The 17,582-nt window shown below is 40.8% G+C and overlaps 1 protein-coding gene across 2 annotated transcripts in view; it reads left to right on the top strand.

Moving 5' to 3' along the window:
* The first annotated feature begins 285 nt into the window (after positions 1-285).
* hivep2a (HIVEP zinc finger 2a) overlaps positions 286-17,582 on the top strand; it is a 140,295-nt gene continuing 122,998 nt past the window's right edge. Inside the window, exon 1 of one of the 2 annotated variants that reach the window (XM_036581216.1) lies at positions 286-321. The gene's annotated coding sequence lies outside the window, so the exon portion shown is untranslated. Of the gene's footprint in view, positions 322-13,675; positions 14,081-17,582 lie in introns of those variants that run through there. The other variant, XM_036581215.1, reaches the window with a different exon arrangement.

The following is a 17,582-nucleotide window of genomic DNA, read 5'->3' as shown; positions in this document are numbered from 1 at the left end:
TTTAAAGGCTAAGTCTAGTCTGAGACTCAAGGTGTGTTTTCTCAGTGTCCTTTTTTGTCAGCTTTGCTTCACAGCGCTGTAAAGCAGTGTGTTTTACAGCCAAGGCGCCGCTGATGAAAGGAGATTTTTCAGCGAGGATTCACTGGCCCGCCTTATCGCTAAGACAAAACCGACCTTTGTCAGGTGCAACAAGCTCTTATGTAATTTCCTGGCAGAGAAGCAAGAGGAGAGGAGAAAGGCTGGGATTCCTGAGAATGACGCAGCGCTGAGTGTGAGGTTAATCAGAAGGATCTGACGGCCACACAATAGTGGAGGATTACAGTGAGTGAAAAAAAAAAGAAAAACTGGGTGTGGAGAAAAGGAGCGGCTCTCAGTGAGTAAGCGCCGTGCTGGCAAGCTGTCCGCTGTCGAGGTTGTATTATGTTGTCTCTACTGGAAACACTGATACAGCCTAGGGCCGTGTGTGTGTGTGTTTGTGTTTGTTTTCATACATTTTCTGGACAAAAATGTGCTGAATGTATGAGAAACAGAGAAAAATGTGACTTACAAGCTTCAGGTCACTTTTGTTTACCAAAAGTTTCTTTTTTCTGGCTGACAGAGCATTTCTATGTGGTGTCTGAGGTTAAGGTCCTCGTTATGTCTGGCCACTTTACACATACACCTTCCTTGTTGTATGTCTACTTATTGTCTACTTAATATGTGGACCATTCCTGCTAAATTAGTTCAAACTGTGGTACCACAGTAAAACAACAACAGTAAAACAAACAAGGCATTAATTGAGCTAGTAATAAGCTGAACATATACCAAATCAACATTTATAGGGTACTTTCTATTGGGAGGTGTCTGTCCCACACCCTAACCCCTAAACTAGTAAAAAGAGTACTTATAATTTTTTGGATTTTTAAAATTTTGTTATGGGAAAAGAATGATTTCTTTTAAAGTGAGGTTGAAAAATTTTGATTTATCATGAGTTAAAACTTGAAATAAAAAAAAATAAAAACTTTACTCAAAAAATGCTGCCCCGTATTTTCATGTCACTACTGAAACACAAAGCTTTAGTCCATTTAGCCTTATTTTAGCCACACTACATTTTAGAGCAGGAAGTGAGGCTGCATCCCTGTCCCTCATGGCCACGTGGTGAGCAGTTAGATCCCATTGTTTTGAAGTCAATGTGTCCCAAAGTCTGAAAATCAGTGAGTAACATTAAGAATTGTCACTACTAAAAAACATTTTTTGCAGTTAAGTAAAAATGTTTGTGTTTTAATGAAAAATCTTGTAATTTTATGTGTGTACAGCTGTTCACAGATGTGTTTGCAAGTCTTGTACTGGCTCGCGTTTTGAGTTTTGCTTAAAATTAGCTAGAAGTGTCACGGCCGAAACATTCACAGCCGAAACATTCGGTAAAGTTTCAGAGGTGTTGTTATTGCATTGGTAGTGGCAAAAATGACAAAATGGAATTTTCAATCATTTGTTTTTTAAAAATAATCATAATTAAGGTAAAGGGTCACTTAAAAGAAAAGGACTTTAGTCTAAAGTCCAAGTCAGTTTGAAGTCCAGAATGCATTTTCAACCCTGACTTTGATGCAGTTCGGTAGAATGATCCATATAAGTGCACTTTGTAGTTGTACAGTTACAGATTACAGTCTGCTTCTCTGCATAATTAGTTAGTTTCCTTTTATCCTATTTATTGTTGGTTAGGATCCTCATAGGACCAATGCAGAGCAGGTATTATTGGGTGGTGGATCATTATCAGAAATGGAAGCTTCAGCGAAAGTTCTGTCAGGAAGACTCTAATGCTACTCCATTCATTCATTACTCCTGACCAACCACAGGCCTCCACCTGCCTTTAAATGACTCGACTTGGGTACCTATTCTGGGGATAGGCTCTGCCTCTGTCTGCAGGATCAGTGAGGGTCTCGATGCTCCAAGACCTGGACCGAGGACGGGGCCTATGCCAAAGACTCTTAATTTCTACTGAATTGTTATTTTTCAACTTGTAAAATTACATTTAGGATATAAAAAAATTGTCCTTCACTTTTGCCTCCTGAGTTTTTCTGGCAGAACTGCAGTGACACCAAAAAGTTAGAGTGCGTGTTTTGCTGCACGGAGCTGATCACACAAAGCCCAATACTACAACAACCAAAAATATCCGCTCAATGGTGTCCTGTGGCCAGAAACTGACCACTGAAGCTCTAGAGTATAACTGACAGAAAAAGTGTATACAGTAACAGATGACGTCCTCATATGTTGCCATATACACTTGTCTACGTGTGAGGACACCACAGGACCACTGCTGACCAGACATTATTTGTTATTATTTCAATAAGAATGGTCCAAAAGCCAAACAGTGGTCTTTTTCCACTGGATGGGGTAGAGGGGGTGTGATAAATTGTACAGCAACAAAAGGGCTACAGTCAGTAACTGTAAACCTGGGTCTTTCTATGGAAACGTCCATTTTTGTGTCCCTAGCCTTCACAGACATATTGCACATGAAAAACATGTTAGGGTTATAATTTATTTATATTTTTAAATAAAACAGTAAGTTATTTTAACAATTACACCTTCTTGAGCCTCAATTTAGCACTATTGGTTCTTAAATCAATCATATAGAATTCCAAGCACCACAGAAGAGCTCGTCCTCGCAGTCATGTGTAATATTTTGAGGAAAAAAACATTTTTCTGCAATTTTAACTACAATAATCTATACAAGACTATGAAACATATGATTTAAATGACATAAAGAAAACAAACGACAAATAAATATTATAAAATATGTGGTCCCCAGGAGTCGTGTCACTGGTGTTACTGCGTAACAAAAAACCTCTTATTTTGAAATAAAAGTCACACTGATGACATCACTCGACTTCCTTTTACCTGTTTTCTGAGGATCTATGAAGAAAAGCACATGGTGAGTCCACTGTGTCTTTCAGTTATCAGAGATTTTCTCATTAAGCTCATGATTTCATATGAAGCCTTTAGTTGATGTCATTGGTGTGACCCACTTTATTCTGATGTACTTAGGTAAAATAAATAGAATACAAATTAAATTACGTATTTTATTGGATATTCTACGATGGACAACATGTGGTTTGATGCTCTGTAGCAGCCATTTTGTAAAATGCATTTTTTATTAAAAATGTCACTGGTGTTATGGGTCGTCACCAGTGACAGTAACACCAGTGACTCGTATGGATAGATTAAAAAGTGGACGTTTCTGTAGAACAACCCACTTAAAAAGTATATTTATATGCATGTGTTTCAGAGAAACTGGCCAATGAATGTTGCTACAGGGTAGGTGTACCTGTACTGACCCCTCAGTGTATATAACACACATATGTGTAACCCCACATTTTTACATTGTATAAGAACAAACCTTTGTGTGCTCGCATGTATGGCTGTGTATAAAGCTCCTTGTGTTGACCAGATGACAGTTTTCAGTTTTGATGTTTTGGGGATATTTGGCTGGTCCCAGAAGGACAGTGCAGATTTTATTTGATGCGCAAAACGAGTTCCTATCAGAAAGTTATGAGACAGCCATTGGTTTTTTGTGTTTTAAGCCTAGACTTGCCTTTGAGATCTTACTGTGGAAAAACTTTGATTCCAGATAAACCTGCAACCTCTTATTAAATACTCACTGAAGAACCTCCACAGAATGATGACATGTTAGTACATGAACAGGGAGTACAGCTTATGCTTATGTCATCTAAGTGACAATCTTTTAATTAAGAAATTTTTATTTATTTATTTTTTTACAGAAGCATGTTGTCATTTTTTGTGGTGAAATTCGTAAGTAGACAAGGAGATTCTTTATTATGATTTCTAGTGATGGTAAGCTGTTGTGTGTAGTTATGTGTAGTGAAAAAAAATCATATACATTTTTGCCTCATATTTGTCATTTGCTGACATCGAAATTACACCGATCAGGCATAACATTATGACCACCTCCTTGTTTCTACGCTCATTGTCCATTTTATCAGCTCCACTTACTGTATAGGTGCACTCTGTAGTTCTACAGTTACAGACTGTAGTCCATCTGTTTCTCTGCATACTTTGTTAGCCCCCTTTTACCCTGTTCTTCAGTGGTCAGGACCCCCATGGACCCTCACAGAGCAGGTACTATTTGGGTGGTGGGTCATTCTCAGCACTGCAGTAACACTGACGTGGTGGTGGTGTGTTAGTGTGTGTTGTGCTGGTACGAGTGGATCAGACACAGCAGTACTGCTGGAGTTTTTAAACACTGTGTCCACTCACTGTCCACTCCATTAGACACTCCTACCTTGTCAGTCCACCTTGTAGATGTAAAGTCAGAGACGATAGCTCATCTGCTGCTGCACAGTTTGTGTTGGTCATCCTCTAGTCCTTCGTCAGTGGTCATAGGACGCTGCCCACAGGACGCTGTTGGCTGGATATTTTTGGTTGGTGGACTATTCTCAGTCCAGCAGTGACACTGAGGTGCAGAGAAACAGATGGACTACAGTCTGTAACTGTAGAACTACAAAGTGCACCTATATAGTAAGTGGAGCTGATAAAATGAACAATGAGCGTAGAAACAAGGAGGTGGTCAGAATGTTATGCCTGATCGGTGTATATCACTGCTGTTGGAAGAAAACCTCGTATCTCCATTTTTGTCGTTTTTCAGTCTTTGATATAATTTGAGAATACCTGTTGCTCTTCACGTTGTGTGTAAATTTCATGATGAATAAAAGAAACGGCCCAAAATTACTTGGAAAAAATTCTGGTTCCATTGACTTACATTAAAAGTAAAGTAGGTTTTTCCTTCTCCTGTAAAGTTATGATTTTAGAGATATGAGGTTTCATTCTGACAACGGTGATATATTACTATGTAACTAACTATGCAGTGAATCACATAATTGGTAATTATGTTTGAACAGTATGTCAGTAATAACTATCAACTGGCTTCACATGGTGAAACTTTCATGCAGCTGGCTGTTTGCCTCCGTGCGGCATAATTTCCAGTCACAGAAAGCAATTTAAAAACTAATTTACACACAACGCATTTGATACTTAAGTAGTTTGCCAAACTACTGAATAAATTTTTTAAAGCAAATTTTTCTGGCTGTCACTGACATTGTCTTTTTTCTATCTATCTAGGGTTCTTTTTTTTATATATTTGGCTTTTAAACATGTTCTATGTATGTTAAGCCTAATAAAGCCTACTGTTTAAGTAGCCATTACAGTTGTATTTGCTGTCTTAGAAGTTTATCGAGGACCATACCTCAGTCTCCTCACCTGTAATCATTTTCATCCTTTGATTCCCAAAGGAATCTGAGCTCTTTGTAAAATCAGGGGGCATCAAGGGTGACAAAAAAATTAGTCTAGCTACATATCATGATAACAGGAGACTAACAAAGATGAATAAATGGTGACACAAGCATTTAATTAAACAGCTTTTTGCTTCAATAAACTTTGTTCAGGAAAACTGACAAAACGAGAAACGGCCAATGTTACATAATCAATCAAGAGGATCTACTTTCAGTCTTTGAATAAACATTTCTTTCAACATTCAATTCTGTGGTTATTTGTTCTTGTCCATTGGTGTGATCACAAGGTGCAATATCAGTGTTTTGATTGGCTGTTACATGAATCTTGATTCATAAAGTTGACAAGCTTAAAAGTTGACTGCGGCTGAGTTTCAGGTGAGCTGCAGGATGCATTTCATTACACAACTTAAGTCAGGGCCAGAGTGGGACATGTTTTCAGACCAGAGCAGCCCACCCCAGACTCTACACACACACACACACACACACACACACACACACACACACACACACACACAGCATTGTCTTTGTGCAAAATAATTCATTTTCATCCAGAATTTTTACTCTGATTTATTGTTTTTATGCTTCAGTGAGGGAACCAAAGAGGCAAGCTAGTGATAAATTAAAACCTAGTGAAACCTTTTTATATTAAAAATGATAATCATGACTGTCAACATGCTACAAACGAATGCTGACTAAATAAAGTCAGCATTTCTCATTGCCCACCTGCTCGGCTATGTCCTCATCCTCCTTTAGTAGCTTTTTCGTCTTTTTTTGTCACCTTGGTTTATTGTAGTTCTCGCCACAGCTGTCCATCTCCACATCGTTCACATATAAAAACTACTACATCAGTAATGGAAAAACAGTAATCAACATTATAGAGCACTGCCTGTTGCGTCAGTACTGATTTGCTGAATTTGATGCGCTGATCTCTTGAGGTTCACTTCATGTTTGAATAGTGCAGGCGTCTGAATGGAACTGCTACATCATTTAAGGTGAAATGGGAAAGAGCTAACTTCAGCTTCTGAATCTAATTTCTATTTATTGTACAAGACTCAGTTACAATTGGCACACTGGGGCTGTACCACTTGAGCTGGGGGGCCAGTGGTTTAACCCCTTTATGGGTCATTCTACAGAAACGTCCACTTTTCTATCTGTCCATAGGAGTCACTGGTGTTACTGATCCTCGTTGGTGTTACACATAATAAAGGAAACACCAGAGACATTTTTAATGAAAAATGCATTTTACAAAATAACTGCTACAGAGCATCAAACCACATGTTGTCAATCATGAAATATCCACTAAAATATGGAATTTAATCCATTTGTATACTATTTTTTCACAATTGCCTCAGAATAAAGTCGGTCACACCAGTGACTTCAGCTAAAAGCTTCGTATGAAATCATGAGCTGAATGAGAAAATCTCTGATAACTGAAAGACACAGTGGACTCACCATGAGCTTTTCTTCATAGATCCTCAGAAAACAGGTAAAAGGAAGTCAAGTGATGTCATCAGTGTGATTATTATTTCAAAATAAGCGTTTTTTACGCAGTAAAACCAGTGACACGACTCCTGGGCACTACAACTTTCATTACATACTTTATAATATTTATTTGTTTTCTTTATGTCATTTAAATCATATCTTTCATAGTCATGTATAGATTATTGCAGTAAAATTGCAGAAAAACGTTTTTTATCTGAAAATATGGCCTCACCCTTTACACATGACTGTGAGGACGAGCTCTTCTGTGGTGCTTGGAATTCTAGATAATTGATTTAAAAACCAATATTGCTAAATTGACGGATCAGGAAGGTGTAATTGTTAAAATAACTTACTGTTTTATTTTAAAATCTAAATAAATTGTAACCCTAACATGTTTTTTTAAGTGTAATATATCCGTAAACGCTATGGACACAAAAATGGACATTTCTGTGGAATGACCCTTATACAGTGGCTCTTAGTAACCGGCCAAAAATGCTACCACGGTCTCCCGGGTACCTTCTTCGACACTGATTCATTTCATTTAATGTAGATTTCAAGCAACTAAGCCAGCCTAAGAGTTAATCCAAACATGACTAATTGCAATTACAGGTGCTGTGATATGGTTTCGCACCTCTGGATACTTCCAGTGGCGATCACTCATCAAATCGTAAAACCGACAAAGCCACACAATCTGCAGTGTGATAGCAGCTATCGTCACCATCAGTATTTTTGTGTGTTCCACTGATGATTAATTGAGAGCGTGGCTTGGCTCGATGGGAATACCCTGAGGTGTCCTTGAGAAAATGCATGCTGCCACTCGTACCGGCAGACCTCATCCAGCGCGCCGTGCCAGGGAAAGAAGATAACCGGCGAGATGGATGCTGTTGAAACATGCCCTTTGGGTCAAGAGCAGAGATTTCCATGTTGTTCTGCACTCCAGGGATGGCGCAGTACGCTGTGAAATTGTCCCTGCACCTGTCTATCGTGCTGGCGTTGATTTATGTGGGTGCACCTCTCTCAATTATTGCTCTAGCCACTCGCATGCCTGGTTCTCTTTGGGAATGCCCTTGCCAAAGATTAGCGTGAGGTAAAGAGTAAGACAGAGAGAGAGAGAGAGCGAGAGTGAGAGAGAGAGAGACAGTGCAGGAGGGACTCCCAGGTCAGCTGATGTGATCATGGGCTTCTTATTGGGAACGTTTGGCCTGGGTCATAATCCACTTAACACAATACGCGGTGCAGACAGCTCAGGGCAAACACACACACAAGCTTTCATTGAGAAGTTCAGGCCATGACTGTATCCCACTCACTGCATAAGCACTCCCTGAAGCTGCCTTCTTTTTCAGAATCAGGGCTGATTATACAAAGTTTATTTGAATAAATCCCCTACAACTAAGCGAGCAGTTACTAAAAACAGTAGTTAATCCATTTGTGCTGAGCTTTTGCTATAAGTAGCCTATTTCATTGTTCAGTGGACTGAAGCGATAAGAAACTTCTTAATCTGCAAGGAACCGTGAGCAGTTCCAGACGTCCTCCTGACTACATAAGTTACGTATTGGTTATGCAGTAGTTGGTGAATTCTTCATAATGGCTGCTGAGTAATGTGCCTTAAAGGGAAATTCCACTGTTTTTAAAACGTCTGCATAATTAAATGATGTAAAAAGGGTTCTTCTATTGTTACACTCTCAGAAAAAAAGGTACTAAACTGTCACTGGTGCAGTCCCCCTCCTGTCAAAGGGGTGGGACCCTCAAGGGTCCATCTCAGTACCTTTAGTCAGGGAACATAACTGAACCATAATCCACTGAATGATATGTTCTAAGATGTACTGACTCCACACACCCCGTCTCGCCTCCAGGCTTTTATTTTACTGTTCTGTTTTAAAACATTCGGTTATGAAAAGGTACAAATACGAACTTTTCACCTGGAAAAACGTATTTAAGGTTCACAATCAGACCTTAAAACCACTGTTGGAGCTTTGAGGGAACATTTACACTGTTTGTACCTTGATGAACGAAAAATGTACCTGCACACCTTTACTTCCAACAGTGTGTGATGTCAAGCTTTGTAACAATAGAAAAACCCTTTCTGGTACTATTTAGAACCATTTTCAAAAAATAGAACCAACCTCAAGAACGCTTTCATGATGCAAAAGAACCCTTTAATTATACAAATTGTTCTTTGAGTGTTCATGGTTCCACATAGAACCCTTTTCTTTACTAACGAACCATCTTTTTAAAGAGTATATTTAAGTATCATTTAGGGAGATAAGCACTTTGTTCGAGCACTGTTGAAAGTGTATATTTGGTCTGAACTGAGATCAGCTACTGTTTAAGAAATGCTGTTTATTTGTATTTTCTTTCTTTTAGCTGTCATCAATGCGCGCTGACTCATATTCAAACAACTCCAAACCAAATCACTACATCTGTTTGTGTTTGATTCAGCCAATTAGTGTTGGCATTGGTTGGATTCATTCAGAGCACTCACTGAACACGAAACTCAGGGCGCTAGTGCACCATCGTCATCTGAGAAACACTTCCCCACATCTGACTCAGTTTACAAGTGGACTGTTGGAGCCAGATTCAATCCGTACCACATTCGTGTTTGTAGAAAAGGAGATATTTTACTGTGATGGATTTAATTTTATGATTTATTTTTATGGAAAGAAATCTGTCACATTGTTTGCTGTCAGTTGTTGACACTGAAACAAATGGTAAACAGTCAGGAGTGCAAACTCTGAACTGTTAATACAGAATACAGGCGAATGCAAAAGTTTGGGCACCTGTTCAAATTACATGTTTAGATTATTTTCTAATTGAAACATTGAGTGCGTTTGAATGCACTCAATAATCCGATCATAATCAGATTTCTGCAGTTATACGATTATTCAAATGGTCATGTAAACACCACACTCCGATCTAGAAATCTGATTAAGGAATCCAATAAAGAGGCTGGGTTTTAGCTCAGTAATCTGATTTCTCAGTGCACGTGAACTCTTACTCTGATTTCTTTCAGATTTCTCAGTCTGAGCATGTGTGAAAACAGACGCAGTACCAGAAATAAGCGAGCGGTGGCGCTGAAACCAAACATGAAATAAAGGGTTTAAATATTCTTCATCTTCTACATGATGTATGTTCATATTTTCAGCTAAAGTTTTGCAATGTTTTTAAAAAAAAGCCGCGGCATGAAGTTTGAGTTTTTACGTTTACATCACGTCTTCTTCTGTGAGTTTATTGGCTGGTTGACTCATGTAGACTTGGAGTTTCCCCATTATCTGATTACTCAAGAGCGTGTAAACGCATTGATCAGATTACTGACAAAATCTGATTATTTTTCAGTTATCTGATTATTAAGTGCATGTAAACACACTCATTAACACACTCTCCTCACTTCTGAGCATTTTAATGCACATGTTAATATTTATTCGCTGAATTTGACATATTGGGGAAAAAAAACATAAAATGTGGCATTTGTAAATGTTGTGGCATATTTTATATTTTTATATTAATTTTTTCCATAATGTTAAGCTAAGCAGCTAAATAAAAATTTTGCACTAAAAGTTCACTTATTTTCACTCAGAAAATCAACAAAATATGTAACCTGACTTGGGGTCTTCAGACGTTTGCATACAACTGCATAGTGTTTACTTTGTCCACCCTTGTAGACGAGTAAGTTCAGACAGACCACAAACTCCAAAAGTGCTTCTTTGATGAAAGTGTTTGATAAATATGATCTGAAAACGTATATTTTAACACATTTGTAACCAAATGGAATAATTATGATGTGTATCTAAAGGTGTGTGGACACCCACTCCTCTGAAATCAATGGTTTTAATAGGGAGTGTGTCTCGCATTAACAGCCTCTGCTCCTCTGGGAAGGCTTTACAGCAGATGGTGGAATATTGCTGTGAGGATTTGATTGCTTTCAGCCACAAGAGCTACTGATGTTGATAATTAATCCTGGATAACAAACACCACTCTTGCTCTTTAAAGGCACATATTTTATGTAGCTGTCATATTTAAGCTTGAATGATGTTTTTCCTTCTGGGCATCTGTGGAATTGTTCATGCTTGGTTGAGTGCTAGGTGCTGGAACCTGGGTTCGCTGCGTAAGGACTGCTCAGTACTTTGAGATAAGTTCCAACTCAGTGTCCATATTTTGTAGTGTTTACATGAAGAAAAGGAAAAGAAAAACTGTGAAAAAAAGGGAAAAATGAATTAAAAGCAGTTTCTAGACATACAGACACTTGTTGATTCGTTCTAGTCCACAAACGTCAGTCCAGTAAAAAGTTGTCCTGACTCAACTTAAGTACAGGAGCCTCTTTAAAGGCCGATTAAACGTTCAACTCCACAAACAGGTTTCATGCCTGCCATTTTTTCCTTAGGCTGAATCTCCCCCCTACTTAAACTTGAAGCCCGGCCTCTAACCAGACTGCACTAAACCATTGCTAAGAGCAAATAGGTTAACAGAGAATAACACAACGGTCTAAGCCAGGCGTCGGCAACGAGTGGCTCCATAACTGCATGTGGCTCTTTTACCGCCCTGTTGTGGCTCCACAGCAGAATCAGATTTGTAGGTAAAAATAAAATAATCCTCCTTTACAGTAAAATAAAGCTCTGCTGATCGTTCAACACAGTTTAACAATAAATGGTCTTAAACTCTGGAGTTAATGTAGAACCCTGAAGATCAGTGCAGACTGCTGGTCACCATAGCAATGCAAACAACAGTCTCGCCTAGCTAGTAGTTAATAAAACAATTTAAGACGAACATCGATAATTTGGAGTCGAACGGAATTATTTGCATTTATAATCACTCCAGCTGGTTTCCTGATACGTTTAATCTGCAACAAGAAACTGACAAACACTAAAAAGTTGCAACGCTAAATTAAGGTTCTTATTCGCCAGGTTCTTGTTTGAATTTTCCCACTACACCTTGAATGGTGCAGCAGCTACATTCTGGCACATCAGACACCATCTAAGGTGGAACAGAAATTCTAACAGGAAGCTGGTGAATGAGAAGCGACTTCACCCTCGTAAAAAATCGAACGTTGAGAGACATTTTACAAGAAACTGTTCTACTTTGTTGAAAAGTTTCCTGCCGGAGATTTGAGAAAAGCAGCTATAGTTGAGGTAAAGCTTAAAGCAGAGCAAAGTAAGTCTGCGTTTTCGTTTATATTATATTTGTAGCCTTTACTATGACATTAGCACATACTGAGACATACTTACAGCCAAGATGGTGAAACATTGCTTCAATAAAACGGACATGACATTCTGAACTGCTTATATTTAAGATGTCAGGCTCTCCCTCCTCCCCTTTAGTTAACCAAGGACCAATCAGCTACTATAACAGAGCAAGTGGGATGCGCTGCCATTCCTAAAGGAACAAAACAAGATCAAAAGGTCTCTAAATACATGTGTACATGTTTTTACATTGACTTTTACATATATTTTGGCTTTAAAATCTCCAAAGTCGGTGCAAAGTGTCCGGAACAGTCTTGGTGATGTGGCAGGTCTCCTGTTCTCGTTCTTGTCTTCAGTTTCACTGTTTTTTCTAGGTTGGCAGCCACAATAAAAAGTCCATTATTGCTGTCAGTGTGTTCATTTTTGACTTCTTCACTAATATTAGCCATCAACTGAAAGCAGCCAATAACAACTTATACGCATGTGTGAAGCCATACATAGACATGTTGATGGATTGTATGTTCAAAACAACATAAAATTAGTTTTTGAGCTTTCTAATGGCAAAGAATCAGCCTTAAAGGAAAAATACTATTATAATGATATGCATCACATTAATTGTCATAAGAAAACTAGCAGATTTCAGCAGTTTGGCTTCTGACTGCTCCCTGCTCATTACCGCCTGGTATCAAATGATCCCAATGCTGGGGGGCTTTATACCCCTCTAGCTGACACTTGACATTGGGCTTGGGCCTTAGGCCACTCCAGAGCGTCCAGTTTGACTGATAATGCTTTTCTATTGTGATTATACAGATTGCGTGTGCATGACTGAACACCTGTGTCAGTGAGGGGTGCATCTTAAACTAGGTGAATTCACTAATTAAAAGGGGCGTCTGGATACTTTTGGACACATATTGTATGTAGTGTATGGAGCGGAGCCCTGCTAGTGACATCCTGTATAAATAAAAATAATGCATGGGAACAAGATCTTAATGTGTGTCCATGCCTTAGTAAGGCATGGGAATGAGATCACAGCTTACTAAGTCGTGGCCACACATTATTTTTATTTATACAGCACTCTAGCGGGGCTCCGTATATAAATAAAAATAATGTGTGGCCATGACTTAAGAAGGCGTGGGAATGAGATAATTAAGTTGTGGCCATGACTTAGTAAGGTGTGAGAATGAGATCATGGCTAACTAAGTCGTGGCCATGCATTAGGATCTCCTTCCCACGCCTTACTAACTCGTGGCCAAGGCTTAATTATCTCGTTCCCATGCCTTACTAAGTCGTGCCCACGCATTATTTTATTTATACCAGCGGGGCTTCGTAGCAGAGTGTTAATTAGGAATCATTGCAGAACTCGCCGCCCACGTGACCGGCTTGGCGTGAACTTGGGCCAGGGAGTTCCCTTCCACCGGCCTCCGCTGTAGGTGACCAAAGGCCGAGTTGTCTCGGTCCCCAACCCTCCTTCTCCTCCTCCGCCGCTCGCCCAGCGGGTTCAGCCTCACTCTGGCACGCGCTGGGGGATCCGATGACGTCACGGGCCAAACACACTCTCATCCACTCGCCTTACTCTCTCTCTCTCTCTCTCTCTCTCTCCCTCTCGCCGCGCTTTTCTATTCTGGGAAGCGGTGCTAGGAATAACCCCGTCTGTCCTCATCCCCAACACACACACACACACACACACAAACACACACACACGCCTCCCTCCCCTCCCGCCCTCCTCTCTCGCTGCACTGTCGCGAGCGCCTTCTCCTCTCTTGCTTCTGCGTCGTCCAGCAGGAACCAGCCGCAAACCAGAACTGGACTATTTACTCTCAACAACTCTCTCTCTCTTTCTCTCTCTCTCTCCCTCTCGCTCTCTCCCTCTCCCCCCCCCCTCCACCCCACCCCACAACACATGTTCCAGGCGCGAGACGCAGAAGCAAAAAAAAAGAGGAAAAAAAGCGAGAGCGGCTTCAGTTTTTCACTCTTATCACTCGGCTGACTTTTGCAATCGCCGCGTAATTTTTCATATCCTGTCAGACGGGCTCGTCGCGGCCGAAGCCGAAGGCGAAAAAGAAGCGTCCAGCGCTGCCAGCAGAGAAGCCCGACGCTTCTCGGGATGTTGCGGACGCTCTCGGATACACGGAGCGCGTAACGGTAAGAGAGCGGACTCTACACGTCGCCCCGGAGCAGCTGACACTGTGTCACTGCGCCGTTTGAGCAGCGCTGCGAACGGGCGCGCTCGGGCTTATTATTGGGATATGTGGGGAATACCCGGCCGCTTGCATGCAGATAGGGAATGTTGCGTAATGTCCTGAGGAATTTGCACAGGCGATGCAGACGGAGAGCGAAATCGCTCGGACAAACCCGCGCGCGCCTTCCCCGTCCCCCGCTCCGGAACTCTCTTTACGCGCGGCTGGGTTTAGTGAACTTTATGGTTTTGACTGTAAGGTGCTGTGATCTGTGTACGTCCGTGTACACAGCGTCTGTGTGTGTGTGTGAGAGTGTGTGTGTGTGAGTGTGTGTGTGAGTGTGCGCCAGGGAGAAGGTGGGTGGGACATTGGCTCGTTCCGGGAATGTTCCATGACGTGTTAGCCGTCAGTGAGGGGGCCCATTGTAGGGAGGCTCTTCAGGGGCGCTTGTCGTTGCTGGTCGACTCCTCGTCACCTGAACTAGCAGAACGAGTTGTGTTTTGAAACTGAGACCGTAGTTTTTTTGCTCCTCTTTAGCCTCTGTTGTGTGGCGAGTAAGCATTGTGGTATTTACCCCTTTGCACGGTCAGTTCTGCCTTCTGATTCGCTCCTTTCATTCGAGTCAATGTGAGTCAGAAGTAATACAGTTTCGAAGTTCTGTGGTCTCGGAGAGCTTGTTAAGCTTCTACACTCAATGATAGGTGGCGGGAAGTGAAATGCATGTTATTATGCATGGTATTTTTATTGTAATAAATAATATTATATTATTTATTATAATAAATATTGCAATAATATTATGTTGATTCATATCATTTTTTTTATCCTCGCACTGGTGCACATTGATGTACTCAAAACAATGTTTCGGAGGCGGGTAAAAGATCAAAGACAATGAAGGCCAGCGCACACCAGACCCACCATGTCGTGCAGCATCACGTAGCATAGCGCCGATATAGAGTGCCAGCAGGGAGAGCTGATAAAAGCTAGATTTAAGTTCATTTTTACACTCTACTCATATAAATAGAATAAAATAAAGCATTCAGCATCACTTATCATGCTTGGCATTAGTTTACTGCCTCTTCACAAAGAGGCATTTTTCGAATTAAAAGATAAAAGCTGAAGAAAGTTGGATAGCAACGTTAGCTGAGGTTCTACCATTAGCATTTATCTGTTTACCTAAAAGATTGGCTGCTTTTCTCTGTGAAGTCTTAAGCCACGTGATCTACTGTGTCTTTCTATGTCTCAGTACGGCTTTATTTTAATGTAGTAGTGGCAAAATGCTAAGTGGCGCGCTGAGAAACTGAACAGGGCTCGGAGTCACAGAGCGTGCATTCCTCCATTAAAAACAATGGTCTGGACTTGGCGTGACGTGGCGCATCCGGTGTGCAGTGGCCTTGAGAAAACAGCAAAGAATGGTATGGTGTGATTAACAGAGCTTATGACCTGCTGAAAAACAATCTGTTGACTTCAAAGACTTTTTCTTAGTTTAGTTTACATGCTGGCAAAATATGTTTCCATGTTTCCCTGTTCTAGTGTAAATTGTCTTTTGCCTTTTCTCAGTAACAGCTTCTTGACAGTCACAACATAATGTCAGTGATATATTTGGGAACAGCTTTTGTTGGGAGGACACAGCTGTGTGGAAGACAGTAGTGGTGCAAAAGTAAAGAGTGTAAATAAACAAAGGGTGGCTTTATTTTTGCACAGTTCGGTATGAAATTAATTTAACCCTTGAGTGGTGTTAATGTGTGTGTTACTCAGTGGTCTGGTGGACCCACCACAGTATTGTTTATTTAAATCAATACGGCCATAACAATCTATGTAAAAATACCAGATGTTTAAACTATCCAGTGTCCAGCGTAGGGTTCTCCTTTAGCAGCTGTAGCCAGTCAGCAGCCTGTCCATGTTGTCCACACACACACACACAGACACACACACACACTAACAGAAGGCCATGTAGGAGGAGAACAGAGTGAAGGACACAGCACCTCCACACTTTTACTCGCCGCAGGTTCACCCAACACCACATGTGTAATATAAATGAAAGTGAACAGAGTGAAGACACTGAAAATGTGTTATTTTATATGTTCTTCACAGAAAATGAGCAAAGGCCAAGAATCTGAGGTTGAAATAATAATAAATCACATCATTTTTCTTTTGGTAAACATTGATGGATTAATGTTGTACTAATAACAGAACCGAGTGTTGTATTAATGTTAGCTCCTCAGTGAGTTAAAGCCACAAAGTGACCCGCTGTGTTTTCTCTGACATTGACACATGAGCATCACTTTGTTTTCATCATTTCGGTTCCATCCATCAAGAAACTACTGAGATGACAGGAGATCCTGATTGATGCCCTTAAGCTCTTTTACGACTATGTCATCGATCCAAACTATTCTGCCCCCACCTTTGTGCTTTTATATACACCGATCACAACATCATGACCACCTCCTTGTTTCTACGCTCATTGTCCATTTTATCAGCTCCACTTACTATATAGGTGCACTTTGTAGTTCTACAGTTACAGACTGTAGTCCATCTGTTTCTCTGATACTTTGTTAGCCCCCTTTTACCCTGTTCTTCAGTGGTCAGGACCCCCATGGACCCTCACAGAGCAGGTACTATTTGGGTGGTGGGTCATTCTCAGCACTGCAGTAACACTGACGTGGTGGTGGTGTGTTAGTGTGTGTTGTGCTGGTCTGAGTGGATCAGACACAGCAGTGCTGCAGGAGTTTTTAAACACCTCAGTGTCACTGCTGGACTGAGAATAGTCCACCAACCAAAAATATCCAGCCAACAGCGTCCTGTGGGCAGCGTCCTTTGACCACTGATGAAGGACTAGATGATGACCAACACAAACCGTGCAGCAGCAGATGAGCTATCGTCTCTGACTTTACATCTACAAGGTGGACCGACAAGGTAGGAGTGTCTAATAGAGTGGACAGTGAGTGGCACTGCTGTGTCTGATCCACTCAGACCACCACAACACACACTAACACACCACCAGCATATCAGTGTTACTGCAGTGAACGCTGAGAATGACCCACCACCCAAATAGTACCTGCTCTGTGAGGGTCCATGGGGGTCCTGACCACTGAAGAACAGGGTAAAAGGGGGCTAACAAAGTATCAGAGAAACAGATGGACTACAGTCTGTAACTGTAGAACTACAAAGTTCACCTATATAGTAAGTGGAGCTGCCTGATCGGTGTATCTGGGTTGTGTATATGTTTTCTGCAGTTATTGGAGAGGTGGGTCCACTACTGCATTGTATACTCAGCAAGCTTATGAAGGCTCTGGATCAGTGCTGGTGTTATCGTGATTGCAAATTCAGTCAATAAGAGCGAATCAGACTTTATTGTGAGATTTGATTGCCTGAGCAAAGCAAGCCATTGAAAACACAATCTGCCGAGCACTTCGGTTTTCTACAGAAGACAAAAGTTTCTCTCTAGCACCTCTTGAAATGAGTGTGCT

Source organism: Colossoma macropomum, unplaced genomic scaffold (genome assembly GCF_904425465.1).
Source record: "Colossoma macropomum unplaced genomic scaffold, Colossoma_macropomum, whole genome shotgun sequence".
NCBI lineage: Eukaryota > Metazoa > Chordata > Actinopteri > Characiformes > Serrasalmidae > Colossoma > Colossoma macropomum.
This window is presented reverse-complemented; position numbering and strand designations above follow the sequence as displayed.